Raw genomic sequence first — 24,565 nt, forward strand, 5'->3', positions numbered from 1 at the left:
GGTATACATGTGTTCCCCATCCTGAAAACCTAAGTTTGTCATGCTGGAGAGTTTATTCTATTATTTATTTCTTCTTTATTATTACTATTTCTTCAAGAATAGCTTTTCATTTTGTATAATATTTTTATTTTTTCTCTTCTTTTTTTTTTTTTAGTTTTATTCCTAGGTTTTTGTTTTGTTTTGTTTTTTAAACTTTATTTTATTTTTAACTTTACAATATTGTATTGGTTTTGCTATATATCAAAATGAATCCGCCACAGGTATACATGTGTTCCCCATCCTGAACCCTCCTCCCTCCTCCCTCCCCATACCATCCTTCTGGGTCGTCCCAGTGTACCAGCCCCAAGCGTCCAGTATCATGCATCGAACCTGGACTGGCGACTCGTTTCATATATGATATTATACATATTTCAATGCCATTCTCCCAAATCATCCCACCCTCTCCCTCTCCCACAGAGTCCAAAAGACTGTTCTATACATCAGTGTCTCTTTCGCTGTCTTGTATACAGGGTTATCGTTACCATCTTTCTAAATTCCATATATATGCATTAGTATACTGTATTGGTGTTTTTCTTTCTGGCTTACTTCACTCTGTATAATAGGCTCCAGTTTCATCCACCTCATTAGAACTGATTGAAATGTATTCTTCTTAATGGCTGAGTAATACTCCATTGTGTATATGTACCACAGCGTTCTTATCCATTCATCTGCTGATGGACATCTAGGTGGCTTCCATGTCCTGGCTATTATAAACAGTGCTGCGATGAACATTGGGGTACACGTGTCTCTTTCCATTCTGGTTTCCTCAGTGTGTATGCCCAGCAGTGGGATTGCTGGATCATAAGGCAGTTCTAGTTCCAGTTTTTTAAGGAATCTCCACACTGTTCTCCATAGTGGCTGTACTAGTTTGCATTCCCACCAACAGTGTAAGAGGGTTCCCTTTTCTCCACACCCTCTCCAGCATTTATTGCTTGTAGACTTTTGGATCGCAGCCATTCTGACTGGCGTGAAATGGTACCTCATAGTGGTTTTGATTTGCATTTCTCTGATAATGAGTGATGTTGAGCATCTTTTCATGTGTTTGTTAGCCATCTGTATGTCTTCTTCGGAGAAATGTCTATTTAGTTCTTTGGCCCATTTTTTGATTGGGTCATTTATTTTTCTGGAATTGAGCTGTAGGAGTTGCTTGTATATTCTCGAGATTAGTTGTTGGTCAGTTGCTTCATTTGCTATTATCTTCTCCCATTCTGAAGGCTGTCTTTTCACCTTGCTTATAGTTTCCTTTGTTGTGCAGAAGCTTTTAAGTTTAATTAGGTCCCATTTGTTTATTTTTGCTTTATTTCCAATATTCTAGGAGGTGGGTTATAGAGGATCCTGGTTAGTAAACATATTTAAGGGCTTCCTAGGAGCTCGGAGTTTAAGAATTTACCTGCCAATGCAAGAGACATAAGTTTGATCCCGAGTTGGAAAGATCTCCTGGAGAAGGAAATGGCAACCCACTCCAGTATTCTTGCCTGGGAAATCCCATGGACAGAGGAGCCTGGAGGTCTACAGTCCATGAGGTCACAAAAGAATGGGACATGAATTAGTGACTAAACAACAACAGACATATTTAAACAACAACAAAACCCCCAAACTATTTATATATGTATTTTATGTATACACATATAAAAAGCCCAAAATGGCCCTTAGGCATGTTATGTGTTCAGTCGCTTCAGTCGTGTCTGACTCTTTGTGACCTATGGACTGTAGTCCACCAGACTCCTCTATCTATGGGATTCTCCAGGCAAGAATACTGAAGTGGGTTGCCATGCCCTCCTCCAGGTTAGGCATATATGCTACTGCTGCTAAGTCACTTCAGTCGTCTCTGACTCTGTGCGACCCCATAGAAGGCAGCCCACCAGGCTTCCCCATCCCTGGGATGCTCCAGGCAAGAACACTGGAGTGGGTTGCCATTTCCTTCTCCAATGCATGAAAGTGAAAAGTGAAAGTGAAGTCACTTAGTCGTGTCCGACTCTAGCGACCCCATGGACTGCAGCCTACCAGGCTCCTCCGTCCATGGTATTTTCTTGGCAAAAGTACTGCAGTGGGGTATCATTGCCTTCTCCGTAGGCATATATGAGTAAGTGCAAATTGTAAATGACTGTGAAGATTTTCCCCAACATTTAGAAAAGTTCTTCTCTAATGCAGAAGAAATAATATACTATGGTATCAAATGTTCTTTCTGCTAAAGGAAGCAACTACAGAAATGTTTTATTTGTATAAAGTAACAAGTGCTATAGATGCAAAAACAAACAAAAAATCCAACAACTTCCCCAATAATACTTCAAAATGAGCATATCAAACTTGATTTTCTTTAGAATGTAGTTACTTCTTTATCTTCTGGACAAAAATGCTAAGTCAGTCTGTCTTCAAAGAAAAGCAATTATAATTTGAGGACGCTTCATATTCGCCTCTATTGCCTGCACCAATTCCACCTCATCTGAAGTTTTCCATTTCATGAAAACCATTAAAGTCTCCACTGATGTCTGTGGCACCAATTGTTTATTCTGGATCAGGACCTCTGGTAAAACTTCTTGCTCAAGCAGGATCTCTTTTCTTCTATGATTTGCTATCACCAGGTTCACTATCAGATATTTTCTTTTTGTACCATCTTTTTCTTTACCAGCTTTTTGAGAATTAAGAAATGCTTCAATTAACTCTGGACAATCTAAATGTTCTTCCAGCTCTAAAGGATTGTCTGTATCTGTTAATCTCTTCCATTTCAGGAAATACCTCACCTTCCCGTTTACTACATGTCAGTCTAGTTCTTTTTCTACTACAAATTCTTCAGATTCTGCCTCTTTGAATTTTTTATCCTGTTTGTTCTATTTCTTTCTCATTTTTTTTTACATTAGAGGCACGGTGCCTAGTGATCCCCTGAGGGCAGGGAGAGGGAACATTGTGGGAGAGGGCCATGACCAAAGTCTCCTCAGTGGAGGTTTCTCCTGTTTTGCCCATACATTTATTAAACCAAGTGCAATGTATTGAGGATAAAGAAACAAATATTTGGATCAAAGCCATTTATTGGCTATATATTGTATGTTAGTGATACAAAAGTGCTACAGGTATTATAAGTAAAAAAGATGATTCTGCTGGGGGAAATAAGTAGGTCAGTGACTAAAAATTAGATTAATTAGCCCAGATAATAAGCGCTACAGGAGTCTTGTTTGAGACATGTGGCAAGAGCAAACTCATCATTATTTGGTAAGTGCTTTCTTGATTCTAATTTGAGGAAATTTAAAGCAATCAGCCAAAAATCTCCAAAACTAGACAACAACAACAACAAAAACTTGATACTAAAATGAGGATTTATGAACTATGATCTGTACTGACTGAATCGTCATCCCCTATACCCCTGCAAAAAAAAAAAATGTCCATGAACTAACCCCTGAAACCTGTGAATGTGAGCTTATTTGGGAGAAAGGCCTTTGCACATACAACTAATATAAGGACTTCAAAATGGAATCACCATAGATTATCCAGGCAGACCGTAAATATCCTTAGAAAGATGGTGGAAGATTTAAGACAGAAAAGGACAAAGACAGAGTGGCTGTGTAAAGACCTTAAAGGCAGAGATTGGAATTTCTCAGCCACAAGCTGAGGACTGCCCGGACCCACCAGCAACTGGAAAAGGCAAGGAAAGATTCTCATCTAGTTGCTTTGGAGAAAACAGAGCCCTGACAACATCTTGATTTCAGATCTATTCTCTAGAACTGTGAGAGAACAAATTTATGCTGTTTAAACTGCTGAAATTGTGGTAATTTATTATGGCAGCTATAGAAAACAAATCATGATCTAATCTGCCTTATTTTGCAAATCATAGACATTTTTGAAAGTGTTTCAGTCACTACAAAGATGAAAGTGCATGTAGAAATGTCTATATGAATCACAGTAGGGAACATTTTCTTTATTACATTTAGATATATATTGCTATTATATACCACAGCACATCATAGTGTTTGGTTTTTTCCCTCTCCCCATGTCCATGACTCTATTTTTTATGTCTGTTTCTCCATTGCTGCCCTGAAAATAAATTCTTCAGTACCATTTTTCTAGATTCTGTATATATGTGTTAGAATATATTTAACTTTCTCTTTCTGACTTACTTCACTCTGTATAATAGGTTCTAGGTTCATCCACCTCATTAGAACTAACTCAAGTGTGTTCCTTTTTATGGCTGAGTAATAGTCCATTGGGTATATGTACCACTACTTCTTTATCCATTCATTTATCGATGGACATCTAGTTTGCTTCCATGTTCTACCTATTGTAAATAGCTCTGCAATGAACAATGGGACATATGTCTTTTCAATTTTGGTTTCCTCAGGGAAACCTGGGAAACCTAGGAGTGCTGGGTCATATGGTAGTTTTATTCTTAGTTTTTTAAGGAATCTCCATACCATCTTTCCTAGTGGCTGTATCGATTTGCATTCCCACCAACAGTGCAAGAGTGTTCCCTTTTCTCCACACCCTCTCCACCATTTATTGCTTGTAGACTCTTTGATGATGGCCATTCTGACCTGTGTGAGGTGATATCTCATTGTAGTTCTGATTTGCATTTCTCTAATAATGAGTGATGTTGAGCATCTTTTCATGTGTTTGTTAGCCATCTGTATGTCTTCTTTGTAGAAATGTCTGTTTAGGTCTTCTTCCCACTTTTTGATTGGGTTGTTTGTTCTTCTGGTATTGAGTTGTATGAGCAGCTTGTATATTTTGGAAATTAATCCTTTGTCAGTTGTTTCATGCTATTATTTTCTGCCATTCTGAGGGTTGTCTTTTCACCTTGCTTATCGTTTCCTTTGCTGTGCAAAAGCTTTTAATTTAATCAGGTCCCACTTGTTTACTTTTGTTTTTATTTCTGTTACTGTAGGAGGTGGGTCATGGAGGAGGCAATGGCAACCCACTCCATTACTCGTGCCTGGAAAATCCCATGGATGGAGGAGCCTGGTAGGCTGTAGTCCATGGGGTCACAAAGAGTCGGACACTTAACTGAGCGACTTCACTTTCACTTTTCACTTTCATGCACTGCAGAAGGAAATGGCAACCCACTCCAGTGTTCTTACCTGGAGAATCCCAGGGATGGGGGAGCCTGGTGGGCTGCCATCTGTGGGGTCGCACAGAGTCAGACACGACTGAAGCGACTTAGCAGCAGCAGCAGCAGCAGGAGGTGGGTCATGGAGGATCTTGCTTTAATTTATGTCATCATGTGTTCTACCTGTGTTTTCCTCTAAGAGTTTTATAGTTTTTGGTCTTACATTTAGTTCTTTAATCCATTTTGAGTTTATCTTTGTGTATGGTATTAGGAAGGGTTCTAATTTCATTCTTTTACATGTAGCCATCAAGTTCTCCCTGCACCATTTATTGAAGAGGCTGTCTTTGCCCCATTGTATATTGCCTCCTTTGTCAAAAATAAGATGCCCATAGGTACATGGGATTATTTCTGGACTTTCTATCTTGTTCCATTGGTCTATATTTCTATTTTTGTGCCAGTACCATACTGTCTGGATGACTATAGCTTTGTAGTATAATCTAAAGTCAGGAAGATTGATTCCTCCAATTCCATTCTTCTTTCTCAAGACTGCTTTGGCTATTCAGAGTCTTTTGTGTTTCCATATGAATTGTGAAGTTTTTTGTTCTAGTTCTCTGAAAAATGTCTTTGGAATTTGAAAGAGATTGCATTGAATCTGTACATTGCCTTTGATAGTACAATCATTTTCACAGCATTGATTCTTTCTACCCAGGAACATGGAATGTTTATGTAGTCTTTGATTTCTTTCATTAGTGTCTTATAATTTTATGGGTACAGTTCTTTTGTCTCCTTGGGTAGGTTTATTCCTAGATATTTAATTCTATTTGTTGCAATAGTGAATGATATTGAATCCTTAATTTCTCTTTCTGATTATTCATTGTTAGTATATAGAAATGCAATTGATTTCTGTGTATTGATTTTGAATCCTGAAACTTTGCTAAATTCACTGATAACCTCTAGTAATTTTCTGATACTATCTTTAGAGTTTTCTGTATACAGTATCATGTCATCTGCAAACAGAGCTTTACTTCTTCTTTTCTGATCTGGATTCTTTTTATTTCTTTTTCTTCTCTGATTGCTGTAGCTAGGACTTCCAGAACTATGTTGAATAATAGTGGGGAAAGTGGACACCCTTGTCTTGTTCCTGATCTTTGGGGGAATGCTTTCAGTTTTTCACCATTGAGAATAATGTTTGCTGTAGTCTTATCGTATATGGCCTTTACTATGTTGAGGTAGCTTCATTATATGCCCATTTTTTGAAGAGTTTTCATCATAAATGGGTGCTGAATTTTGTCAAAGGCTTTTTCTGCATCTATTGAAATGATCGTGTTTTTTATCTTTCAGTTTGTTAATATGATGTATCACATTAATTGATTTGCGTATACTGAAGAATCCTTGCATTCCAGGAATAAACCCACCTTGATCATGATGTATGAGCTTTTTGATGTGTTGCTGAATTCTGTTTGGTAAAATTTTGTTGAGGATTTTTGCATCTATGTTCATCAGTGATATTGGCCTGTGGTTTTCTCTTTTTGTGTTGTCTTTGTCTGGTTTTGGTATTAGGGTGATGGTTGCCTCGTAGAATGAGTTTGGAAGTGCTCCTTTGCAATTTCTGAAAGAGTTTTAAAACAATAGGCATTAGCCCCTCTCTAAATATTTGATAGAATTCTCCTGTGAAGCCATCTGGTCCTGGGCTTTTATGTTTTGGGAGATTTTTTATCACAGCTTCAATTTCAGTGTTTGCAATTCAGTTGCTCATAATTTCTATTTCTTCCTGGTTCAGTCTTGGAAGACTGAACTTTCCTAAGAATCTGTCCATTTCTTCCAGAATATCCATTTTATTGCCATATAGTTGTTCATAATAGTCTCTTGTAATCCTTTATATTTCTGCATTGTCTGTTGTAACCTCTCCTTTTTCATTTCTAATTTTGTTGATTAGATCTTCTCTCTTTTTTCCTTGATGAGTCTGGCTAAAGGCTTGTCAATTTTATCTTCTCAAAAACAAACTTCTAGCTTTATTAATCTTTACTATTGTTTCTTTCATTTCTTTTTCATTTATTTCTGCTCAGATCTTTATGATTTCTTTCCTTCTACTAATTTTGGGTTTTTGCTCTTCTTTTTCCAGTTGTTCTGGGCATAAAGTTAGGTTGTCTATTCGATGTTTTTCTTGTCCCTTGAGGTAGGATTGTATTGCTATAAACTTCCCTCTTAGAACTGCTTTTGCTGCATCCCATAGATTTTGAGATGTCATGTTTTCATTGTCATTTGCGTCTAGAAATTTTTTTGACTTCCCTTTTGATTTCTTCAGTAACCTGTTGATTATTAAGAAATGTGTTGTTTAATCTCCATGTGTTTGTGTTTTTTACAGTTTTTTTCTTGTAATTGATATCTAGTCTCATGGCATGGTGGTTGGAGAAGATGCTTGATACAATTTCAGTTTTCTTAAATTTACTGAGGTTTGATTTGTGACCCAAGATGTAGTCTGTCATGGAAAATGTTCCATGTGCACTTGAGAAGAAGGTGTATTCTTCTGCATTTGGATGAAATGTCCTGAAGATATCAATGAGATCCATCTCAGCTAATTTTAGACTTGTGTTTCCTTGTTAATTTTCTGTTTTGATGATCTGTCCATTGGTGTAAGTGGGGTGTTAAAGTCTCCTACTATTATTGTGTTACTATAGAGTTCTCCTTTTATATCTGTTAGTGTTTTCTTATGTATTGAGGTGCTCCTATGTTGGGTGCATAGATATTTACAATTGTTTTGTCTTCCCCATCGATTGATCCCTTGATCATTATGTAGTGTCCTTCCTTATCTCTTATAATCTTCTTTATTTTAAGATCTATTTTGTCTGATATGAAGGTTGCTGCTCCAGCTTTGTTTTGCTTCCTATTTGCATGAATATATTTTCCATCCTCTCACTTTCAGTCTATATGTGTTTGAAGTGGGTTACTTGTAGACAGCATATGTATGGATCTTGTTTTTTATCCATTCAGCCAGTCTGTGTCTTTTAGTTGGAGCATTTAATCCAATTACATTTAAAGTAATTCTTGATATATATGTTCCTATTGCCATTTTCTTAATTGTTTGGGTTGATTTTTGTAGATGTTTATTTCTTCTCTTGTATTTCTTGACTATATAATTTCCTTTAATATTTGTTGTAAAGCTGGTTTGGTGGTACTGAATTCTCTTAACTTTTGCTTGGCTGAAAAGCTTTTTATTTCTCCATCAATTTTGAATGAGATCCTTGCTGGGTACTATAATCTTGGTTGTAGATTTTTCCCTTTCAGTGCATTAAATATATCCTGCCATTCCCTTCTGGCCTGCAGAGTTTCTGTTGAAAGTTCAGCATAAATGTATGGGGTTTCGCTTTTATGTTTGTTCCCTTGTATGTTACTTGTTGCTTTTCCTTTGCTGCTTTTAAATTTTTTTCTTTGTGTTTAATATTTGTTAGTTTGATTAGTGTGTGTCTTGGCATGTTTCTCCTTGGGTTTATCCTCTATGGGACACATTATGCCTCTTGGACTTGATTGACTATTTCCTTTTCCATGTTGGATAAATTTTCAACTATAATCTCTTCAAAAATTTTCTCATACCCTTTCTTTCTCTCTTCTTCTTCTGGGACCCCTATAATTCAAATGTAGGTGTGTTTGATATTGTCCCAGAGGTCTCTGAGACTGTCCTCAGTTCTTTTCATTCTTTTTACTTTATTCTGCTCTTCAGAAGTTATTTCCACCATTTTATCTTCCAGCTCACTGATTTGTTTTTCTGCTTTGAATATTCTGCTATTGATTCCTTTGAGAGTATTTTTAATTTCAGTAATTATGTTGTTTGTATGTTTATTCTTTTTTTTTAATTTAGTCTTTTAATAGGTTCATTCTTTTTTTTTTTTTTAACTTTACAATATTGTATTGGTTTTGCCATACATCAACATGAATCAGCCACAGGTATACACATGTTCCCCATCCTGAACCCCCATCCTTCCTCCCTCCCTGTACCATCCCTCTGGGTCGTATGTTTATTCTTTAATTCTTCTAGGTCTTTGTTGATTGATTATTGCATTTTCTCCATTTTGTTTTCAAGGTTTTTGATCATCTTTACTATCAGTATTCTGAATTCTTTTTCAGGTAGTTTGCCTATTTCCCCTTCATTTATTTGGACTTCTGTGTTTCTGGTTTGTTACTTCATTTGTGTAGTATTTCTTTGCATTTTCATTTTTTTTTTTAATTATTGTGTTTGAGGTCTCATTTTTCTAAGCTTCAAAGTTGAACTTTTTTATTCCTTTTAGTTTCTGCCCTCCTAAGCTTGGTCCAGTGGTTTGTGAAAGCTTCTTATAGGGTGAGATTTGTGCTGAGTTTGTTTGTTTGTTTTTTCTCTCATGGGCAAGACTGGGGTGGTAATCTTGTCTGCTGATGATTAGGTTGATATTTTTGTTTTGTTTGTTTAGATGAGGTGTACAGGGTGCTACTGGTGGTTGGGTGATGCCAGGTCTTGTACTCAAGTGGTTTCCTTTGTATGAGTTCTCACTATTTGATACTCCCTAGGGTTAGTTCTCTGATAGTCTAGGGTCTAGGGTCTTGGACTCAGTGCTCCCAGTCCAAAGGCTCTGGGCTTGATCTCTGGTCAGGGGCAAAGATTCCACAAGTGATTTGTATGACATTAAGTGAGATTAAAACAAATACCCAAAAATGAGAAACCAAACAGGAACCACAGACATATGGCAGTTACAAAATCAGGCACATAATAATTAAAATAATGGAATATACACATATACATATATACCCATAAGCAAAGTCAAAACAGTCCAACAAATATTAAGTACAGTAGATGGAAATGGGAACAGAGGGAATCAAAAATTATATTTACCAGTTAAGAACAAAACTAACTAAAGCACAGACTGGAAAACAAAACTAAAACAAGGTGCCTAGTGAAGAATAAAGCAATGTAAACAAAATTAACAAATATATTGAGATGAAAGGAAAGAAAGAAAGAATAGACATGCAAAGTTAAATAGAGATAGATGAAGAAGATTTATATACATTAAAGATGAACTACAAGGGGAGAAGAACAGTAGGAAAAGCATACAAGAAATAAATGTAGAAAAAGTAGAATAGGTTTTTAAAAATTAAAAAGTAAAATTATAAAAAAGAGAAAAGAAAAAAAAAGGAAGAAGAAAGAAAAAAAGGAAAACTCCACAGAACTGCAAAAGCCCAACATAGAGGCAGAGGTTTATAGTAATAATAAAAAGTGTGACTGAATATACACATATACACCCATAAGGAAAATCAAAACAGTCCAACAAAAATAAAGTACCTCACCTCGCTGTACTGATCTCTGGACCTGCTGTGGGGTCAGCTCAGATTCTAAATTAGCCCTACTCCTGTGTGTTCTTGCCTCCAGTGTCCACAGCTAACAGAACTAGTGCGTTTTCTTTTGTGGGAGGTCTGTTTCCTTTTATATTTTCCATAGACACACAGTCTGCCTTGATGGTCCTGTGGATTTAATCTGCAACTTGTATGGCTGGTGGGAAGCTTTTGTGTCTTCTTCCTTAGCCACACTGCCCCTGGGTTTTGATTGTGGTTTTATTTCCACCTCTACATGGGGTTGTCCACTGGGGTTTGCTCCTGGGGCTGCCCTGGAGGACTTGGGTCTGTCCCTGTGAGGGCCAGGTGTGGAGGTGGCGCAGCTGCTTGGGTTGCAGGGGTTCTGGCAGCACCACAGAGTCAGGGGAGTTTGTGGCTAGGGCAGCAGGACATATAGTGCTCTAGAAGGGTATGGCAACCAGTATTGGCCAATACGCTCCAGTAGTCTTGCCTGGATTCCAGCTAAGCTATTTCAAATCCTAAAAGGCAATGCTGTTAAAGTGCTGCACTCAATATACTAGAAAATTTCGAAAACTCAGCAGTGGCCATAGGAAATGGCCACTGGAAATGGTCAGTTTTCATTCCAATTCCAAAGAAAGGCAATGCCAAAGAATGCTCAGACTACCACACAATTGGACTCATCTCACATGTTAGCAAAGTAATGCTCAAAATTCTCGAAGCCAGCCTTCAGCAATACATAAACTGTGAACTTCCAGATGTTCAAGCTGGTTTTAGAAAAGGCAGAGGAACCAGAGATCAAATTGCCAACATCTGCTGGATCATCAAAAAGCAAGAGAGTTCCAGAAAAACATCTACTTCTGCTTTAAGACTACACCAAAGCCTTTAACTGTGTGGATCACAACAAACTGTGAAAAATTCTTCAAGAGATGGGAATACAGGACCACCTGACTTACCTCCTGAGAAATCTGTATGCAGGTAAAGAAGCAACAGTTAGAACTGGACATGGAACAACAGACTGGTTCCAAATAGGAAAAGGAGTACGTAAAGTCTGTATAATGTTACCCTGCTTGTTTAACTTATACGCAGAGTACATCATGAGAAATGCTGGGCTGGATGAACCACAAGCTGGAATCAAGATTTCTGGGAGAATTATCAATAACCTCAGATATTCAGATGACACCATTCTTATGGCAGAAAGCAAAGAACTAAAAAGCCTCTTGATGAAAGTCAAAGAGGAGAATGAAAAAGTTGGCTTAAAGCTCAACATTCAGAAAGCTAAGATCATGAAATCTGGTCCCATCACTTCATGGCAAATAGATGAGGAAACAATGGAAACAGTGACTTTATTTTGGGGGGCTCCAAAATCACTGCAGATGGTGACTGCAGGCATGAAATTAAGACACTTGCTCCTTGGAAGAAAAGCTGTGATCAACCTAGACAGCTTATTAAAAAGCAGAGACATTACTTTATGTACAAAGATCTGTCTAGTCAAAGCTATGGTTTTTTCCAGTAGTCATGTATGGGTGTGAGAGTTGGACTATAAAGAAAGCTGAGCACTGAAGAATTGATGCTTTTGAACTGTGGTGTTGAAGGAAACTCTTGAGAATCCCTTGGATTGCAAGGAGATCCAACCGATCCATCCTAAAAACAATCAGTCCTGAGTATTCATTGGAAGGGCTGATGCTGAAGCTTGAAACTCCGATACTTTGGCCACCTGATACAAAGAACTGACTCACTTGAAAAGACCCTGATGCTGGGAAAGATTGAAGGTCGAGGAGAAGGGGACGACAGAGGATGAGATGGTTGGATGGCATCACTGACTCTATGGACATGAGTTTGAATAAGCTCCAGGAATTGGTGATGGATAGGGAAGCCTGGTGTAATGCAGTCCATGGGGTCTCAAAGAGTCAGACACGATTGAGTGATTGAGCTGAACTGAACTGATTCTTGCCTGGAGAACTCCCCTGACAGAGAAGCCCTGCAGGCCATAGTCTACAGGGTTGCAGAGTTGGACACGACTGAAATGACCCTGTGTGTATACATGCAAGACTTTTTGTCTGTGGAAGCTCTGCCCTAGTGAGAGTTGAAGGTGTCATAGCTGCTTGGTTTGTGGATACCCTGGTGGCACCAATCGTGCAGGGACACGTAATGCCTCCACAGCAGGAGTTATAGCCCAACCAGAGTCTTTTTTCAATCCTTTTGTAGCTGTTGATCAGAAGGCCTCTTTGGCTAGTCTTTCTCCATAGCTCTGCCCATTCAGGAACTTAGAGGACTCCCTTGCCTGGGGTCCTTTTCTGTTGTTCAGTGAGTCAGGCACATAGAGGGGCCCCCCTGGCTGGGGACCTACTCTATAGATCGACACATCAGGCACTTAACAGGTCACCCTGGGTGGGGTCCTACTTTGTAGTTCAGTGCATCAGGCACTTGATGGGCTAGCCTCTCAATTGTTCAGCTGTTGATGCTGGCAGGTGAGGAGAGAGAGGCTATGGTGATGGAACCACCCCCTACTCATGACTCAGCAGTATCACCTTGCTTCCATGGCTGCCTGGCTTTCCTCCACAGGCATTTCCCACCACAGTCTCCTCCCTCACATCCCCTCGATTGGTCTCTCCACAATCAACAGCAGTCCTTGCTGTGGGATTGCCCCACAATCCCTAAACTCCAGCTCCCACCTGCTGTGTCTTCCAGGGAACCTGCGTCCCTGTCTGGGGTATGTATGGCTGCAGCCAGGACTGTCTGATTCTCATTCCATTTAGGCTGCCACAGATCAGCTGTTTCACTCTCAGCCTTAAATATTTCTCCATTGACTTAGACAATTGCCCTGATGTGAGGATCGGACACCTGCTTCAGTTCCCCCATCTGCTGAGGGCAGGTCCAATCCTACTAACACTCCTGTTTTTCCCCCATTTCCTTCATCTTACCAAGTTTTGCGTGGTTTATATATTCTTTTCCACTGGTCAGGTACTCCTGTCCACTCTCACATCTCACATCACAGATGGTGTTCTCCATGCACATCTGTGTCTGAAGGTGTATTCCCTATGTATCAATGGAGAGAGATATACTCCATGTTCACCTATTCCTCCACCATCTTTCTCTCTCTCTCTCTCTCTCTTTTTAAAGCTTTATAATATAAAGGAAGGTATTGGGGAAAGAAAAGAAAATTCCTCACACATGTACATATATTCAACTTCCTACTGCTCTCTAGAAGCCTTGAGTATTTCCAGTCAACTTCAGAGGCAAAGGCAACTACTGACTTCCCATAAACCTTGGGTTTCAATTATTTATTACTGAGTAACAAAACAGCCCCAATATTATTGGCTTAAAGCAAAAGCTATTTTATTTCTAAGGATTCTGTGGGTCTGGTATTCAGCCTTGGCCCAGTGGGGATGGATCACCTGTCCTCTGCATGGTGTTGACTGATATTACTCAGCTGGGGCCAGAGAATCCAAGATGGGGTCACTCATGTCTGGTGCCTGGGTGTTAGCTGTTGATTGGTGTTATTTAGTTCTCTTCCATGTGGTTTCTTTTTCTTTCCACATAGTCTGTCATTACCAAGTATTCTAACCCATTCCTTTTTGAAAACTTGTTTTCTGGCTTCTAAAAATGGGGGGAAAAAATAATACAAGATCTCTTAAGACCCAGGCCCAGGCTCAGAATCATGTGTCACCCCTTCTGCCTCATTCTGTTGGTGAATGAAGTCATAAAGCAACCCCAGAGTCAGGAAAGGGAAATGGACCACAGCTGTTGATGAAAGATTATTATGCATGCACAGGCATAGGAGGAATTATATGTGGCTGTCTTGCAAGCTACTTATACAATACTCTGCTTTTTCTTTCCTTTTACAATGCTCTGCTTTTTCTAGTAATTTTCTTTGATGCCAACCAGTCCTTTATCACAGATTACCTCCCATATTTAAATACTTCTAATTTATATCATCTTTTGGGAATTATGAATATGTGGAAGCTTTTTTGTTGTAGCTTTTTTCTTTTAAAAAATTTTGTGCTTTATAATGTCAAAAAGATCACACACTTTTGGATGTAAAATATGATGTGCTCTATATTTCCTTGTATCTCATAATACCAGCACAGCAAGTTTTTAATAAATAAGTATCTTGATTATAAATGTTGAGTGACAGAGAATAATGTGTTTAGACTATGTACAGTGTTGTATTAGAGTTCACTAGATTGTCCATTGCTAAATCTCTTGCAGATTATTGTGATTAGTTAGTTCTAACCTTTTCCAAACCCCTGCATTTTCTCATGCTTATAGTATATATGCGATTATAGGTAATAATTGCCAATGGAAGTATATAGGGGGAATCCTATTTAGAAAAGAGCAATTAGAAAAACAAATAAATCCACAAAGTAGTATCAACTCTTTTTTGAAGTATACTAGAAGGCGATGGCACCCCACTCCAGTACTCTTGCCTGGAAAATCCCATGGACAGAGGAGCCTGGTGGCCTGCAGTGCATGGGGTCGCGGAGAGTCGGACACAACTGAGCAACTTCACTTTCACTTTTCACTGTCATGCATTGGAGAAGGAAATGGCAACCCATTCCAGTGTTCTTGCCTGGAGAATCCCAGGGACAGGGGAGCCTGGTGGGCTGCTGTCTATGGGGTCACACAGAGTGGGACACAACTGAAGCGACTTAGCAGCAGCAGAAGCAGCAGCATTTTAAAACATGCCTGATTTATGGAAGTTTCAATTGCTCGAATGTTTGTAATATTTTACAATGAAATAAAAATTATATTCAGAACTAGTTAAGAATGCCTAGAGGCATAGTCAATCATTTGATGATTCACAGCTACCCAGGAAATTCAAGCACTCCACCCTCATTTTGCACGTAAGCACAGATCTGATTAAGTGGGAGCTGGAAAGGAAGGATTACACGGTGACCTGGACAAAAGTGTCATGTCAGCATTAGCTCAGATAAACTGACTGAAGTGGCTGATTGGACTGCTTACAGTCAGAGTTATTTTGGAAAATTTGAATGAGAAATCCTCCTTTGTCCATCACAGGAATGACACTTCGTATATATCCAGTCATATTAAACAATTGTAGAATCACAAAGCTAGACAGGATTTTATGAGATTAGCTGATCTATTCCTCACCTTGAGATAAAACTTGAGTGCTGCAAAATCCTCGAGGCACTGAAATTTAATTTATTCTTTGAGAAAAATAAGACCCATTCATGCATTCAACAAACATTTGTTGTGCGTGAACCATACGGGTGCTTAGTTTGCATCAACAAATAAACCTGCCTAAGATCTTTGCCTTTGTGAGGCTTTCAGTTTAATAGGAGGATATAAATGATTCCATGAGTTTCCCCTTTGTCAATAACAATAATCCTTACTTGGTTTTAAATGTTTTTTAAATTGATTTGCTCATATGACAAAAAAAATCTATCCGCAAAGTAGACCCAATCACTAACAAGTTGTGAGTTGTGAGAAATGAGTTTGGAATTCATTTACATTAACAAACCATTTCACTTTCAGATGAAAATGCTAAGATTCAAAAAGTATGATTCTTATTTGGAGTAAAACCTTCTAACACCCAATCTAATGTTCTCACTACAGTTGTATCTGACTCTTAGCAATCCTATGGACAGTAGCCCGCCAGGCTCCTCTGTCCATAGGATTCTCCAGGCAAGAATACTGGAGTGGGTTGCCAAGCCCTTCTCCAGGGGATCTTTCCAGCCCAGGGATGGAACCCATCCATGTCTTGTCCGTCTCCTGCATTGTCAGGCAGATTCTTTACCACTAGAGCTACTTGGGAACCCTATGTGACAGAAACCCAAAGTAAATAGTTGAGACCAAAAAAAAAGTTGTTATAAGGAAATTTCGGTTTCTCAAGGACTCCACAACACAAATAGAGCTAAACTGGGGAAATGAGCACTCAAAATCCATGAGGATTGTTTTAAAGCCCCCTTGCTGCATTATTTTCTGAGAAGTATCTTGCTCCTTGAGGTCAGAAAGACCTAGTGTTTTCTGGGGTTAAACTGCCTGAGTTTAAATCCTCACTATGTCACTTGTTAGGTGAGTGACCTGGTCATTTAAACTCTCTGATCTCAATTTTCTCATATATTAAAATTAGAATATAATTATAGTGGCTACATAAGATTACAGCAGAAAAGCAAATTAAGTGGTATCCAAGACTTGGGACAATGCTTGCTTCATAGGAAGTATCAGGAGACACGAACTGCCGTTAAAAAGTGAGAGATGTCAAGACTGAGCTGGGAGAGCTGCCCTGCCACAATGTGGGTGTAGTTGATTAAGACAGCAAGTCAAAATGCAAGTAGGAATTAAGGCTTTACTCACTACTGCCATAGGAAATTACAGTGTTATTTGCTCAATCGTGTCTGACTCTTTGCCACCCCATGGATTGAAGCCCACCAGGCTCCTCTGCCCACAGGATTCTCCAGGAAAGAATACTGGAGTGGGTTTCCATTCCCTTCTTCATGGGATCTTACCGACCCATGTATCAAACCTGGGTTTCAGAAACCCTGCCAAAAGAAAAGCAAGTCTATAAAAAAAACTCATTGCTTCCCAAATGTTTGACTTTTGTCTATAGGATGACACTGAGAGACAGTCAATGTAACAGCACAGATGGGATGGGGGAATTGTGTCTGTGCTGGACGAATCCCAATCAAGAGGATCAGTTTTATGGACCTGAGTGGGGAATGGAGAGGAAGGAAGAAAGGAAGGGCTAGGAATGGACAAGTACTGGGTGTTATTTAATAATGAAATAACATTTTCTCAAGGTTACCCCTTTCTGTGAATAGGATGTTCTCAGAGCCCAGGGTTCCAATAGTGAGGCCTCTGAATAGAGGCTCCTAGGCTAACAACGCAGATATAAATAAAAGTATGGTGGGCCAAAAGACCTGAGTTCTTGACAGAAATTCCTTTCAGCAGACCTGTCAGGTAAAGCCTTTGTAATTGCCTATGGTCAGGTTTAAAAAAAATCATATATAGGTTTTTAGCCAGGGGCTGGATTTCTCAAGAGCCTTCTCTGTTCTCAGGAGGGCTTTCTGCTAGATGGGTGATGTTTCATTCTCCAAAGTTTCAACAGTTTGTATTTCCTGGGTATACAGTGGATCTCTTGTTATTGAGATGGAATAAGTACATGCCTTAAAATGAGGCCTGGAATAGAAGAAGCACCTTTCATAAGCTACATACTATTTTTATTATTGCTACTGTTTTTATATAATTGTTCCAATTATAGCCCTAATATGACAACTTATTTTCTACAGAGTTAGGTAAGATCATAATTCCTCATATTGAAGGTTTTTGAAAAGCATTCCCTGATCTTTATGCAGAGTTCACCGATTTGTACCCAGGAAGAATGAGAGTTGCAAATCTTCCTTCCAAATTAAAACAAACAAAAAAAAAGCTCAGCTATTAGCTGACAGCACAGTGTCTTGGCCATATCATTACAATCCTCATTTAAGACATCATTTAAGAAACAATCAGCGATTGCTGCAAGATATATTAAGTTTCTCATTTAAAAATCATCTAAATTTGTTTAGTACTCAATAAAAATTGAAGCCCCACTTTGTGCCAGGAATTATGTATTTAATAAAGTGAATGATAACAAAATATCAATCTTCCTGACTCCATGGAAACTTACAGATAATTGGCACAATAAATGTTAATAATATAAAATACAGATTAAAATTCTAATTATGATATTACTATAAACAGAGGAACTTGATGCTGTATTGAAAGGACATGAGCTAGCCTGGGGGTGGGTCAGATTGTCAGGGAAGGTTTCCCCCAGACTGTAGATGTTTGCATTGAGGTCTATAGGATGAGTAAGAGTGAATTCAGTGATTGACTGAAGAATGGCAGGTTTCTAAGATTCTTCCAATCAAGTAAGACTGTATGTTTAAAACCATTGATTACCAAATTTGACTAAACTTTGGAATCATCTTAGAAATTTTTGAAAAATACTGATACCTGAAAATTGCCCAGAATTTTTTATTTGAGACTTCCCTGGTGGCTTGGATATCAGAGAATCTGCCTGCAATGTGGGATACCCAGGTTCAATCCCTGGGTCAGGAAGGAGGAGAGCATGGCAACCAACTCCAGTATTCTTGCCTGAAGAATCTCCATGGACAGAGGAGCCTGGCGGACTACAGTCCACAGGGTCACAAAGAGTCAGACATGACTGAGTGACTAACGCTTTCAACACTTTCTGATTTATTTAACATGGCATATGGCTTTAGCATTGGGACTTTTTTTAACTTCTCAAGTGGTTAATCCTTAAGGCAAGAAGATTATGTCTAACTCAAGAAATTTGAAGTAAGACTAGTGATTGTAGCCCAAAGAATGAGAGGGAATGTGACATGACCTGAGACTGTGACTCTAAAATGTGACAAATCACAGAGGTCTTGATTGGTCATATTAGAAGTTTAGTCTTTTTCTTGAGAAACAGAGAAACCTACAGAAAGATCATAGGAGAGGACATCGTATCAAAATGTATGTTTATGTTTGCAGTGTAAAGATTGTAAAAGAGAAGCTATAAAATGAGCTTAGACTAGGATAGTGGTAAGGAGATGAAGTGAAGTGGGTTTGAAAGTTTTGTTTTGTTTTTTAAGGACTTGAAATTGCAGACTGGCAATGGATAAAGTATGAGAGATGATAAGACTGACTTCTTGGTTGCTGGCTAGTGGAACTGGTAAAGGTGAATTTTATGAGCCTACTCTTGTGATATTTTAGGTGCCTTTGAGATATCTAAACAGATATTAAAGAGAGAGTAGAGCATAAGGATACATCTAGGCATGAGGTTTTGGTTGTTTGGGAACAAAGATCTAAAGTGCAATAACTTTACATTAAATCATGCAAGTTTTATAAAAATAATTGTTTTACTACAATAAATAATTGTAAAACTACAATAGTGTTTTTACAAAACACTATTGTAGAAGGCATTGGGCACCTGCAGATCATTAAGATGGAGACATAGGAAAGATTGACACTCCTAATGTGGTTTTAAAATGAAGATCCCCTTTAAAATATCTCAAGGTAGCATGGAATGAAAGAGAAGAAATCCAACCACTTTTATCAGATAATAATCAATAAGTGCCAAAATGTTATTTGGAAGAAAATTCTGATCATAAAGAAAAAGAGAGCTAACTGAATTTTAGTATGGAGCAATTGTCCTGAAGAATCACAAAAATTGTCAGAGATACAATATTATATAGTTGAACACAGTATCAGATTGGGGATATTTTGGTTTTTATTCATGTCAACTGGAAAGCCCAAAAGGTAGAATAATAAAGAGGACAGCAGGAATTATAATATATGCATTTCATTTATCAGATCTCTATTAGGACCAATCACGTACCAACACACCAAAGCTATGATAAGGACTAGGACTATAACAGCAGACAAGGTAAGCGTTATTCAGGTTCAGAGTTTATTGTCTCCTATACTACTTAAAACAAGAAAAATAAAAGAGCCTGTTTATTTAATAAAGTGTCACTAGTTAGCTTTTGCAAAGGAAGCCAGTAAAAAGGATGCCTTTAGTCAATAAGGTTAAGTAGCCATTTTATGGGATTGCATTCCCTGGATGTTAGATCAAGTTTTAGAGTAGTGGAAATTAGGATTTAATTGTTCTGGGGTTAGGCAGGACATCAGAATTGTATAAAGCTTTCAGATCATTCTAATGTGCAACCAAAGTTGAGAACCACACTTTTGAGGTGTGTTTCATCACTGAAACAAGTAAGTGACTCCAGATGATAAGGCTGGTAGAGGAATAAAACATGCTGATTACATAGAAATAATAATAATGAACAATTCTCTAGTCTTTATGTGCCAGGAACATTTCTAAATGTTTAACATATGTTAAGTCAGTTAATAGTCCCACCAGCTCTATGAGGAAGTAATTTTTATTCTTCCTATTTGAGAGGGATCAGAGCCCCAGTGGCCACACCCAGCAATTATGAGAACAGGTCCTTGAACACAGTCTGGTTCCAGAGTTCCTGATCTTAACTGCTATGCGATATTTTCTCTAAATATTATGTAATAGTAATTTTACACTGAGAATTATAAAAGAAGGGAAAACATATAACAATGGCAGAGTATCATTAAACCGTCTTCCCTGATGGCTCAGACGGTCAAGAATCTGCCTGCCATGTGGGAGACGCAATCTCTCGGTTGGGAAGATCCCTGGAGAAGGAAATGGCAACCCACTCCAGTATTCTTGCCTAGAGAATTTCATGGACAGAGAAGTCTGGCTGGATACAGTCCATGGGATCACAAAGAGTTGATCACGACTTAGCGGATAGAGATATAGATCATTAAACCAGTCAAATACCAGCTGATGACTGGAAGTGGTTATAATGCGGCCATAAACACTTTTGAACTATATTTTATATATATTTATATAAATATACAAATAAATTCCTGTATATATTTAATATATATATATTCCATGTTTATATTCTTAATTTATGGAAATCAGTTAACAAGTTTGTCTTGTTGTACATGTACATTGTTACATAGTCCAGAAGTTTTTGTCTTCAGCAGTGGGCAGGGAGATATAAGCTGTGGAAACAGGTAATTTTTTTTTTTCTGACTTTTCATTTTCTCCTGAAGGAAACTCAAGTGCTAAGGCTATTCCATGTAATCTAAAGAATGACTCTTACTTCATGGTAATGACCAAGCTGTAGGAATAAAATCTTAGGAGGAAGTAATCATCCCCCAGTGAGCAAGTCTAACAAATCGAACCTATTTTACAGGTGGAAATACCATAAAGAAAAGTATCATTGGAAGGATTACTGGCACACTGCATTTCTGTGCAAGTCAAAAAAAAAATTCCAATTTAACTCTATAAAACATGTATCTGAGTCAACCTGCCCATATGTGTTTTTTTCTTACACTTTCTATCCCATTACAGAAATAATACCTACCAAATAATGCTGTGCATTTCTAAATGGCTAGCTTTCAGGCACTTTGCCCAGCTTTTGTTGTTCCCTCTTTTCCTTTGAAGGCTGAGAAAGCAAATGTAGTTTTGGGGAGTGCAAGGTCCTCAGTGCTGTGGATATTTTGTGTCCTGAAGTTGAAGCTATGGTGCTATAACCTGTCTGGGCTGGCTCCCTATGAATACAGTGTAATACATGTAGGGAATTGTTTGGTATTCAATTAAGAGCTCTCTTAACTCCTGTTATTAAAGCCTACAAACTAGTGAGTGTAAAATTGAAGTTGAACCGTTCAGCTCTTTTTGACATTGAAACACAGCCTGAAAAATAGTGATGTAAAGCCCAAGTCAAATGTCACCCTTTAAAGCCCATGGAAAAATGAAAAGTGGAAACATTGAGGGGAAAGAGGAAATGTCTGAAACCTGGTCATTTCCTAATGACACAGTACATGATGTTAGGAGCATGCTACTGTGCTCACGCACATACGTCAGCCAGTTTGTCGAACACAGATATTACATTGATTTGAACAGAAAGCTGCAAGGTTATTATTGCTAAAGCTTCAGTGAAGGAAATAATTAAAGCATTAAGCATTTTAAGGTTTTAAAATGACTTTAGGCAATCACCAGAAAACACTATAGGAAATCGATATACTGTAATTGAAAGGAAATTGAATTGGTCTTTATTTTCTAATCCCTTCTAAATGTCCTCTAGACGGTCAGACCATGGAAGATAATGCATCTTGTTTTGCCATCAGCAGTGCGACTTTCTGTAAATCTCATGTGCTGCAGGGCCCACTTTTATTATTTTTACTTAGAAAATGCTCAGCCAAATAGATAGTATGAAATTCTGTGTGCATTATCTTTGTTAGTCTCTGGTCTCATTGTTTAAAACAAAAACAACACAACCAGACAAAAACAACCTCTGAAGCAAAGTTAAGCCAAAAACATTTCAAACAATGAACCAGAGAAGTTGTTAGGTAAGTCTCACGCTTAAACCTGAGTGAAAATCTAGATTTTATCTAACAATTTTCCTGTCAATCTTGCTCTGCTGCAAGGGCTATGACCCACTGTAGAGACAAATTCAGTTTGGATCTATGTGAACCTAACCCATTTTTATGGCTATTATTGGAAGGAGTTTTTATAATCAAACAGAATAGCTTGAAGTGAATCTCAGGGAGATGCTTGGGTATGAACAGAAATTAAGGAATCTCAACCCTTGAGTAATCCTTCAAAAAGATGTATAAAATCATCATTTCCATTATAATGGAGTAATACGGATACCTTCATCATTTGGTGGGTTTGAGAAATAAAGTAATCAATATATGCACAGCTCCTAGTAGCTCAGACAGTAAAGCGTCTGCCTACAATGCAGGAGACCCAAGTTCAGTCTCTGGGTTGGAAAGATCTCCTGGAGAAGGAAATGGCAACACACTCCAGTATTCTTGCCTGGAAAATCCCATGGATGGAGGAGCCTGATAGGCTACAGTCCATGGGGTCCCAAAGAGTTGGACATGACTGAGCGATTTCACTTTACAGATGATTAGTACATACTGTGCACTACGTGGGGCTTTCCTGGTGGCTCAGCAGTAAAGAATCCACCTGCAATGCAGGAGACGCAGGAGACCTGGGTTCCATCCCTGGATCAGGAAGATCCCCTAGAGAAGAAAATGGCAACCTGCTCCAGTGTTCTTGCTGGGAAAATCCCATGGACAGAGGAGCCTGGCGGCTAACAGTCCATAGGCTTGCAGAGAGTCAAACATGACTGAGTGACTGAGCATTCATGCATGTGCACTATGTATGTGTTATAATTATTTTTATAAAAATGATGATAATGGTGATAATTTGCCTTTTAAATTTTATTGCCAAAATATCAATTAAGAGTTTGGGATGGTCATGTACACACTGCTATATTTAAAATAGATAACCAACAAGGACCTACTGTATAGCACATGGAACTCTGCTTAATGCTATGTGGCAGCCTAAGGAAATGGCAACCCACTCCAGTATTCTTGCCTGAAAGATCCCATGGACAGAGATGCCTGGTGGGATACAGTCCATGGAGTTCCAAAGAGTTGCACACGACTGAATGACTAAGAACTCACATATATGAAAAGCCCCAGTACCATGGCTGACACATAGAAAATATTACAAAAAATGTTTTTTAAAAAAGTTCTGTTCAATGTAGAAATTAGTATTAATTTCTTTATTATGACTGTGTTTATATGTGATATTCTTTATTTCTAGTTTTCCCGAGAGTCTGTATCCTGAATTTCTCTATGTCAAAATTCCATCTCTAGTTTTTGGTGACTACAGCTAACATTTAGCTAATATTAAGCATCAGAACAGGTGAATATGAAAGGATACCTGAGTTGAGTAAAAAAAGTTAAGTCTGAAAATCTAGACTGCTTTCATTAAGAACAGGAACAACTTTTCAACTTTCTAAGTGCTATAATCCATAGACATGTTAGAAGGATGGCAAAAAAGAAGAAAGAAAACAGAAAGGTGAAAGACCTTCATAAAGCAAAGGAGAAAATTATATGTTCTGTAGTATATATGAGAGAATCTGGCAAAACATTAAAAAAAACTTAATATCAACTTATTGATCTGCCCACCATGCACACACTTGATAAATAAACCTCCAAGGAAGGACTTTTATTGGCTCAGGTCAAACAACCAATTATTAACAATTGCTAAACCAGAGAGTCAGAGTCATGAAAAAAGTCGGGGGATGAAAAAGGGAAAGCAGTTGTCTAGGGATGAAAAAAGAAAGCAGTTCTCCAAAAGGCAGGATGGGGTTAGTGGCCATGCATGGCCACTGGAAGAAATCAGTGTGAGTAAAAAAAAAAAAAAAAAAGTGAAAGAGAGAGGAGAGAGAGAAAATAAACATTCTATATATATATATAACACAGATGTTTAAGTCACTGCCAAGGTCAGAAGATAAGATATAGCCACCACCTCTACTTCCTCCAAATGCTATTTCATTATCAATATTTCAAACCCCCCATTACTAGAGTACTTTAGAATTTTTAAATCATTGACTGCATTTAGTTCTGTTTAAAGGAAGACATAATTAAGAAGAAGCTGGAAATTATATATTTTTAATTGTTTGTCCAGAGCATTATTGAAACAAACTGCTTATCAGGTATTGTTGTTATTCCAGTAGTAAATATTTTGACTAGTTAATACACCAAAATGCTGTGTTCAAGTTGGCACTAACAAATGTAATTTATTTAGGCAAACTGACAATAAGTTCA

The 24,565-nt window shown here is 38.1% G+C and overlaps 1 protein-coding gene and 1 pseudogene across 3 annotated transcripts in view; one reads left to right on the plus strand and one right to left on the minus strand.

Annotated features, from left to right (window-relative positions):
- GRID2 (glutamate ionotropic receptor delta type subunit 2) overlaps nt 1–24,565 on the plus strand; it is a 640,427-nt gene that overhangs the window by 255,839 nt on the left and 360,023 nt on the right. The window lies entirely within an intron of this gene.
- On the minus strand, nt 2,357–2,882 carry LOC129657351 (chromobox protein homolog 3-like; annotated as a pseudogene).

The sequence above is a fragment of the Bubalus kerabau genome, chromosome 7 (genome assembly GCF_029407905.1).
Source record: "Bubalus kerabau isolate K-KA32 ecotype Philippines breed swamp buffalo chromosome 7, PCC_UOA_SB_1v2, whole genome shotgun sequence".
Lineage (NCBI taxonomy): Eukaryota > Metazoa > Chordata > Mammalia > Artiodactyla > Bovidae > Bubalus > Bubalus kerabau.